The sequence below is a fragment of the Manis pentadactyla genome, chromosome 5, assembly GCF_030020395.1.
Source record: "Manis pentadactyla isolate mManPen7 chromosome 5, mManPen7.hap1, whole genome shotgun sequence".
Classification (NCBI taxonomy): Eukaryota; Metazoa; Chordata; class Mammalia; order Pholidota; family Manidae; genus Manis; species Manis pentadactyla.
The window spans coordinates 155,490,374-155,499,464 of record NC_080023.1 but is presented as its reverse complement, the minus strand read 5'-3'; the positions used below and the strand labels follow the sequence as shown (position 1 = coordinate 155,499,464).

At 42.4% G+C, this 9,091-nt stretch overlaps 1 pseudogene; it reads left to right on the top strand.

The window, feature by feature from the left end:
- Positions 1-2,692: 2,692 nt before the first annotated feature.
- LOC118920155 (protein CutA-like) lies at positions 2,693-8,279 on the top strand (annotated as a pseudogene).
- The last annotated feature ends 812 nt before the right edge of the window (positions 8,280-9,091 follow it).

Sequence of the window (9,091 nt, the reverse complement as noted above, 5' to 3'; positions counted from 1 at the left end):
TCAGTCTTCGAGTAGGCCTAGCAGGTTTGGAGGGGAGTCCCTCAGGGGGGCCTTTCTCCCACGAGACTCTGTCGCGGGGGAACAACTTTCTGCAACTGGGCACTTTACTTTCCAATGACCTCTCTTACTGCAGACCGGGCAGGGTTTAGTCAGCTTGTTGGTCGGGTTGGGGCATCTCTTTGCCCAGTGGTCTTCTTGGCCACACTGGAAGCAGGGTCCCAGAAGCTAATGAGCTCCAGACCGGTCTTTGGTGTGATGAGACCCCTGTCCTGCCAGCTGCAGGGCCGCTGCAAAGGCTCTGGTTTGGGGCACTGTCCTCCTCTCATGTTCTTCAACACAGGTATTAAAGACTTTAAAGGCCATGGTTATCAGGTCACGGAGTGGAGTTTGGGCTCTCTTTTATGCTTTTTTAACTTACGTCTTATGTAACTAATACTTGTTCTGGTGAAATCTAGTTCTTTACTAGTTTAGGAGTAATAAAACAGTGACTATAAATGACAAAAGACTTACAAATGACAATGATTAAATATCTGATGAGCGCTTACTGTAAGACAGTTGACATAAGGAAATTTGGATATTTCTTTAACACAAAACATTCAGTAACAAAGTTTAGCATTATTCTCTTTAACAGTGCTTTCTAGGTAATTAAGCAGGTAATTTTGTATCAGATAAATAAGTTAAATTGGCCAAATACTTTCTCTAATGAGAAAAAATTCCTCTGACATATTCCAGGGGCCCTCTAGAAAATATCAGAGTTAACTAGAGGTAAAAGCACCTTTTTGAATTTGATTTTAGGAGGCTGTTAAAGTTTTTTTTTAAGGCATTTGTCTAAATAGAATCATAAGTTACTATGAAACAATACTTATCTATTTAACTAGAATGACAACAAAAGATTTTAAAGGCAAATACAGAAGGTTACACAGTTATTAGCAAAGCTTAGCTTTTAGTTTTTTCATATTAAGATCTTATTATCTTAAATATTCAGACAACTCATTGCAACTTTAAGCATGAGAAACTTTTGATAAAACAATTAGAGAACTCTTTGCAATCTTTCAACATTGAGAGCAGACTAAGTTAAGAAAACTTTGTCTTTTTAATTGAAAACAAAATTTTAATTTTGCTGTGTACTTGATACTGCGACTCATTTGCTTTAATTTTATGTAGCATGACCATACTAGATTCTTCCACAAGCTTTCTACAACTTTCCTTTTACATTCAGTGTTCTCCCTCTTTTAAAAAATAGCTGTACTTTAGAACAATTATCTTCTTTCACCCTCAACAAAACGAATTTTTATTCTTTATACTTTCTCTTATTAAAACACACATCTTTTTAGCAAGTAGAGATGTTTTCTTCTTTAAATAGCTTTAATTAGACCTCAAAACCATTAGGAATTTTAATTTTCAGTGAACACTGAGAAGTGGGCTATTGTAAACGATTGCACTAGCATTCTTTAGATTAACAAACTCATGAACATACTTTATAATTCCTGACACCATGTGCTTTACAGCATAATGTCTAAGCACAAAATATGTCTACTTAACTTAGCAAAACTAAGATTCTAGGTCACTACAAAAATTTTCAGGCTGCAGGCGAGCACACACACTGCAATACACAATCACTAAGATGTTCACTTGATACGCCCAGCTCACCCACTCTCAACAACCATGTCAGACCACTTACAAAACGGCAGGTGTGGGGAAGGGTGTAGGGTCAGGAGAGAAAGGAGGCAGGTCTGTGCTGGGATGAGTCTTGTCCGTGGCTTCTGGAACCGGAGGGCGGGAGGAGAGCATTCTGGTGGGGGAAGAGGGCGGTGAAGGTGGAAGGAGATGGGGAGGGGGTGGTGCAGCCACCGGAAGAGGAGAGCAGGACAATGGCATGGTTGAGAATGTAGGACTTTAAGATGGTGGCGACATGGGGGAGGACAAAGAACTTAAAGATGGTGGCAGAGAAGGGTGGGAGTAGGGAGCTGAGAGAGGTGGGAGACCAAGGTTCTCTGGCGGATCTGAAAAGGAAGGACTGGGCAGAGTAAGAGGCTGACAATCCTTAACTAGAGATCAGGCCAGGAGAACCTGAGTCATTGAACACTTAACATCAAGGTCTGGGCAGGAGCGCAAAGTCCAAAAAGCCTGCACATATGGGATTTCACCCCACTCTCTGCTCCAGTGGCAATAATTAATCAAGTCGGTGAGGAGGCCAAAATCGAAAGTTCCTTCAGGGGGCCAGCGAGATTGATTGTCCAAGGGATACTGAGGCCTGGCCTCAGAGCAAAGAAAGACTAGCTTCTATTTGCAAACTTCCCGGGACAAATATAGAGTAGCCAGATTAGAAATGAGACACCACAGCGGGGTCTGAGCCTCTGCTTTCAAGGGCTGGTTCCCCATGTCTGCGCCACTTCCCAACTAATCCCACTGAGATGGGCGCCCAGCGTCCCAAGCGTGCCAAGTCAAGGGAGACAGCCCAGGTGAGGGCCGTCTCCCACACCGCAGGGCCAGGGGTGGGTATCCTGGATGCCCACAGCAGATGGGCCGGATGCCCAAACCTGGACGTAGCTACAATTTCGGATGGACAAGGTGAAACGGAGTTAGGAAGGGAAACAGACCGGGGAAAACTGAGGGACTCACTGGAAAATAGTCTACGCAGCGGAGAGCATGCTGAGGTCCCGGGTCGGGGAAGGAGGGGGCAGAGCCACCAATGGCCAGTCGGGTCCCTGCGCTCACGCTCCTTCCTGAGTTTTTCGGCACCAAATGTAAGATAAATTCTAACCAAAATAAGCAGGTGACAAGAGGCAACAAAGGGCTAGAGAGTTTATTTGAGCGCAATCCCGGGCGATGTTCCCCGGTCTGGCTAGTCACAGGCCGGGGAAGTCACATTCAGCAGGGCAGGCAGCGAGTTTTTAAAGAAGGTAGGGGGAGGCAGAGCTTAGATTTACAGCAGTGCAAGGATTGGCTAGCCTAAGGCACATTTTTCAGGTTGGGAGGGGGCAGCAGCCGGGGACTTTGGCACATCATCAGTATCTGACATGATCACTCCTCCCTCCGGTGCCTCCAACCTTAACGGCTAGTATATGGAAATACAACTTAATTTTGTGTAGTTATCTTTTTATTAGTTTCAGTAGCTTTTTTAAAAGTGGATTTCATTGGGCTTTCTTTCAACAGACTATATGCCATCATATTTTTAAAAATTTCAGCCATTATTGCTTCCAATAATTTTTCTGTTCACTCTTCTTTCCTTAACCCAGTTACACATGGATTAGACTACCTGAAGTTATCTCACATTTAACTGATGCTCTATTCATTATTTTAAAATTCTCTTTTCTGTGTTTCATTTTGGATATTTTCTATTGCTATTGATAGAATCTGGACCTGAGTAACACCTTTTGAATAAGCCCACCCACCAGCACAGAGAGACCTAGGTGTCATCTTACCTAGGCTACAAGCATTCTCTAGAGGACACTTCAGCAAGCCACAAGCCCATCTTTCCCCTGACCCCTCCCCTCAAAGAGCCCTCCCAAAACCCTGGCCATTAAAAGCCTCTTGACCTATTGGAGACTCTCTTTCCTTTGTTCTGCTGGCCAGGACAGAGGAGTCTCTCCCAGGTTCAGCAATAAACCTGCTTGGACTGTTGAGTTTGCATCCCCTCTACTTTCATCTATCCCCTCTTTTCTTTCATCTATTCCCTCTATCCCTTTCAGTTATATCTTCAAGTTTACTAATTTTTTCTTCTCTACTGTAATGTCTAATATACTGGTAATCCTATCCAGTGTATTTTTTTATTAAGATATCATTGATATACAATCTTATGAAGGTTTCACATGAGCAACATTGTGGTTACTAGATTTCCCCCTATTACCAAGTCCCCACCACATACTCCATTACAGTCACTGTCCATCAACACAGTAAGATGCTATAGAGTCACTACTTGTCTTCCCTGTGCTATACTGCCTTCCCCGTACCCACCCTATATTATGTATGCTAATCATAATACCCCTTAGTCCCCTTCTTCCTGCCTTCCCACCCACCTCCCCCAACCCCTTCCCTTTGGTAATCATTAGTCTATTCTTGGATTTTGTGAGTCTACTGTTGTTTTGTTCCTTCCATTTTTGCTTTGTTGTTATAATCCACAAATGAGTGAAATAATTTCGTATACTTGTCTTTCTCTGTCTGGCTTATTTCACTGAGCATAATACCCTCTAGCTCCATCCATGTTGTTGCAAATGGTAGGATTTGTTTTCTTCTTATGGCTGAATAATATTCCATTGTGTATATGTGCCACATTTTCTTTATTCATTCATCTACTGATAGACACTTGGGCTGTGTCCATGCCTTAGCTATTGTAAATAGTGCTACGATAAACATAGGGGTGCATGTCTTTTTGAATCTGTGATCTTGTTTTCTGTGGGTAAATTCCTAGGAGTGGAATTCCTGGGTCAAATGGTATTTCTACTTTTAGTTTTTTGAGGAACCTCCATATTGCTTTCTACAGTGGTCGAATTAATTTACATTTCCACCAGCAGTGTAGGAGGGTTCCCCTTTCTCTGTATCCTCATCAGCATTTGTTGTTGCTTGTCTTTTGGATGTTGGCCATACTAACTGGTGTGAGGTGTATATCATTGTGGTTTTAATTTGCATTTCCTTGATAATTAGGGATGTGGAGCATCTTTTCACATGCCTGTTGGCCATCTGAATTTCTTCTTTGGAGAAGGGTCTGTTCAGCTCCTCTGCCCATTTTTTAATTGGGTTATTTACTTTTTGGGTGTTGAGGCATGTTAGTTCTTTATATATTTTGGATGTTGACCCCTTATTGGATATGTCATTTATGAATATATTCTCCCATACTATAGGATGTCTTTTTGTTCTGCTGATGGTATCCTTTGCTGTACAGAAACTTTTAGTTTGATGCAGTCCCATATGTTCATTTTTGCTTTTGTTTCCCTTGTCTGAGGAGATATGTTCATGAAAAAGTTGCTCATGGTTATATTCAAGAGATTTTTGCCTATGTTTTCTTCTAGGATTTTTATGGTTTCATGACTTACATTCAGGTCCTTGATCCATTTTGAGTTTACTTCTGTGTATGTAGTTAATTAGACAATTATCCAGTTTCATTCTCTTACATATAGCTGTCCGGTTTTGCCAACACCAGTTGTTGAAGAGGCTGTCATTTCTCCATTGTATATCCATGGCTCCTTTATCATATATTAATTGGCCATATATGTGTGGGTTTATATCTGGACTCTCTATTCTATTCCATTGATCTATGGCTCTGTTCTCGTGCCAGCACCAAATTGTCTTGATTACTGTGGTTTTGCAGTGGAGCTTGAAGTTGGGGAGCATAATCCCCCCCCATTTTATTCTTCCTTTTAAGGATTGTTTTGGCTATTCGGGGTCTTTTGTGGTTCCATATGAATTTTAGAACTATTTGTTCTAGTTCATTGAAGAATGTTGTGGTATTTTGACAGGGATTGCATTGAATCTGTAGATTGCTCTAGGCAGGATGGCCATTTTAACAATATTAATTCTTCCTACCCATGAGCATGGGATGTATACCCATTTATTAGTGTTTTCTTTAGTTTCTCTCAAGAGTGTCTTATAGTTTTCAGGGTATAGGTCTTCCACTTCCTTGGTTAGGTTTATTCCTAGGTATTTTATTCTTTTTGATGCAACTGTGCATGGAATTATTTTCCTCATTTCTCTTTGTGCTAGTCATTGTTAGTGTATAGGAATGCAACAGATTTCTGTGTATTAATTTTGTATCCTGCAACTTTACTGAATTCAGATATTATTTCTAGTAGTTTTGGAGTGGATTGTTTAGGGTTTTTATGTACAATATCATGTCATCTGCAAACAGTGATAGTTTAACTTATTCCTTGCCGATCTGGATGCCTTTTATTTCTTTGTGTTAGTCTGACTGCTGTGGCTAGGACCTCCAGTACTGTGTTGAATAAAAGTGGGGAGAGTGGGCATCCTTGTGTTATTCCTGATCTTAAAGGAAAAGCTTTCAGCTTTTCGCTGTTAAGTATGATGTTGGCTGTGGGTTTGTTACAGTGTATTTTTTAATCTCACTCATAAAAGTTTGACTTCTTTTTTAAAGTTACATGTCTCTGTATTATATACATGGATGTGTATAGTACAGTTATAAGAATTGTCTTAATATTCTTGTCTGCTATTTCTAACAGCTATGTCAATTCTGGGTAAGTTTCCCTTTTTTTTTTTTTTTTGTAAGTTTCACTTTTTTCCTTATTATTGCCTGCTTTGCATGTCTGGTAAATTTTTTCTTTGGAACCAGATATTGTGAATGTTATGTGTTGGCTGGTGGATATTTGTATAATTCTCAAAGTACTCCCAAACTTTGTTCTGGGATACAATTATTTAGAAAGAGTTTGATCCTTTCGGATCTTGCTTTTGTTGTGGAGGAAGAATTTTCCTTTTCCCTTCAAGGTCCTTCCAGCGGGCCTAAAAATGAAATTGCCATGAGACAGATTAACAGGAGGAAAACAAAGTTTAATTAGATATGCATGGGCAATTCATTGACATGAGATTCCAAAGACAGTCGGGGACAAAGAGGTATATGTCATCCTGAACTAAGGAGAAGGGGGTTGGGGTTCAGGACTTCAAAGGGAAAGGGAAGAAACTCAAGGAAATCTGAAAGAGTAAATGTTTGGTAAAGAAATGTTTGCTTTACCACAGAAACAATGGGATGCAGGGAGAAATTTTAACAGGCTTTGCCACGTTCCTCCTGTCTACCATGCATGGTTCATATAATGTCGGTGTCTGTGGTGGTAGCTCTTCTGGAGCAGTTCCTCCATCTAAATTCTTTGTACGCAGTTGTGGGGGGACGGGGGCAGAGTTTCCTTCTGATCTTTAGGGTCTTGATAGTTTCCAGTTCTGACATAATGTACATGCCAAAGTAGCACATCTTGGGGCGGCCTGCCCTTGACCCGTACACTTTTAAGCTTAGGTGGGACCAAAGAAGTGCTTGGAGTTGGGCTAATTTTTCTCCACCACGAAGGCAAATACTCTTCTGTGTACTTTGCCGAACGCCCTGAGAAGCATGAGGCTTTGAACCGTGAGGTTGATGGGAACAGGCACTATTCCTGGTCCTTCCTGGGCACTGAACATTGTTACCTCTATTTCTTTTGAGTGGTTCTTTCTAGTCACAGGACAGTTTCTTCACATGCATATTATAGTAAGTACTCAGCTGAATACTTGAGTAGATCTCCAGAGTTCTCACTCTATGCAGCTGTAACTCTGGGGAGGGGAAATCCCAGGGCAAAATACCTTTGAAACCAAAATCAGTCAAAGGGAGAAATAAAGTTTAAAACCCGTTTATTGCTTACAAGTAGTTGTTCCGAGTCTGTCTCTCTCCTGCTGTGGCAGAAGCAGCGAATCCTCCCCACCACCCTCTCAGGTACAGATAAGCCCTCCCTCGCCCATATAATTACCCACTGATATAGAGATGGAGTACTTCTCTCCACCCGTGGGAAAAACCTGTTGATATGGAGAAACACTAAAGCCAGGTGAGAGATTCTGGAAATACTACGATTTTACCCACAGCAGCTCTCTCCTCTGGTACTCCGCACACTCTAGCCTCTTTGGTCTCCAAAGACTCACAGCTTTGTCTCCCCAACTTGCAGGGTCTGCTGGGCTCTCCCTGGGTTCCCCCTACGTGCACCACAGCCTGAAAACGCTCCCTCAAGACATATATTTTGAGAAATCGTAGGTCTTACCTCATTTGCTTCCAGTTTCTCAGGGATCACTGTCCTTCATTACCTAATGTCCAGTGTCTGAGAGACTGTCTGATCAACTGTCTGCAGCCCAGGTCGTTCTGCTCCCACTGCTGCCTGGAGCCTCCTGCCTTCTGCTGCTACCCCGAGCCCTGCTGTCTGTGGCTTCGGGAAGCCCCCCGTCCCAGTCCTTGCTGGCCTCGGGCTCCAGCTATGTTCCTGGCTAGGTCTCAGTAGCCACTGTCACCTGCCCCAACCTGAAGGTTGCCAAAGAGCTTGCCAGGGCTGAAGAAGCGCCCGGCAGCCTGCATTATCTCATCCCTGAGATCACATCCATGTATGAGTGGAAAGGAAATATTGAGGAGCACAGTGAGGTGCTGCTGATGATTAAAACTCAAAGTTCCTTAGTCTGGATTTAACAGATTTTGTTCATTCTGTGTACCCTTACCAAGTGGCCGAGGTGAGAGCATTGCCTGTGAAGTAGGGGACTCCCCAGACCTGCTCTGGGTGCGCCAGGGTACGGAGTCAGTTCCCGACTCCAGCACAGTCCTACCATGATGAGTCCTGTTCCTGCCACTTCTGTGCTTTCTGACATCAGGTGATCACTGGGCCCCTCATAAACCCTACTTTTAGAGTCTGCATAAAAAATAAATAAATAAAAACAATTGTTTCATTCAGGGAGTAAGGCAGGGAAGCTTTTAAAAATCCCAATGTCCAAGCCACACCCTAGGTAATTAAATCCAAATCTCTGGACAGTTCAGATATCAACATTAACCCCTGAGGCTTGATTCCAATGCACATTCAAATTTAAGATGAGGTTACTGTGTTTTTATTACTTTGGTGATTTAAAAATAATTTCTTTTTAAACTGGGTTTGGACATAGGAAGAAGGTACTAGGGCACTCTTTCAATTTATAGCTGAGCCCCTGATTAAAGATATTAAATCTCTTTAAAGTTCCCTTAAAAAAACAAAGCTGTCTCAAGCCCAGAGAAGGGCAGAGCCTGCAGGTGAGAACTGAGAGGCTCCCGCTATAGGGAGAACTGACCGAGCAGGTAGCTGGGCAGGACCTGACAGACTGCGGCATTCATAACTATTTCCATTTAGCAAAGCATTCCTACCTCACTTTCTTGCTTCATTTTCTTCCTTCATTAACCCTGAGGCAAAATTTACTATCTGTTTGGCAGATGAGGGAATGGGGCTGAAGAGGTTGGGTGTCTTGACCAAGGGCAAACTAATAGCAGGGTTAAAATTTAAACTTGGCTCTCAAGAGCTAGCTAGATTAAGGAGCAATGGGATCCTTAGCTGGATAGCTGCGGGTAAGGGAACAGCCCCGGAATGTGCTGAGTTGAGGTGAATTCTGCTTTTAGGGT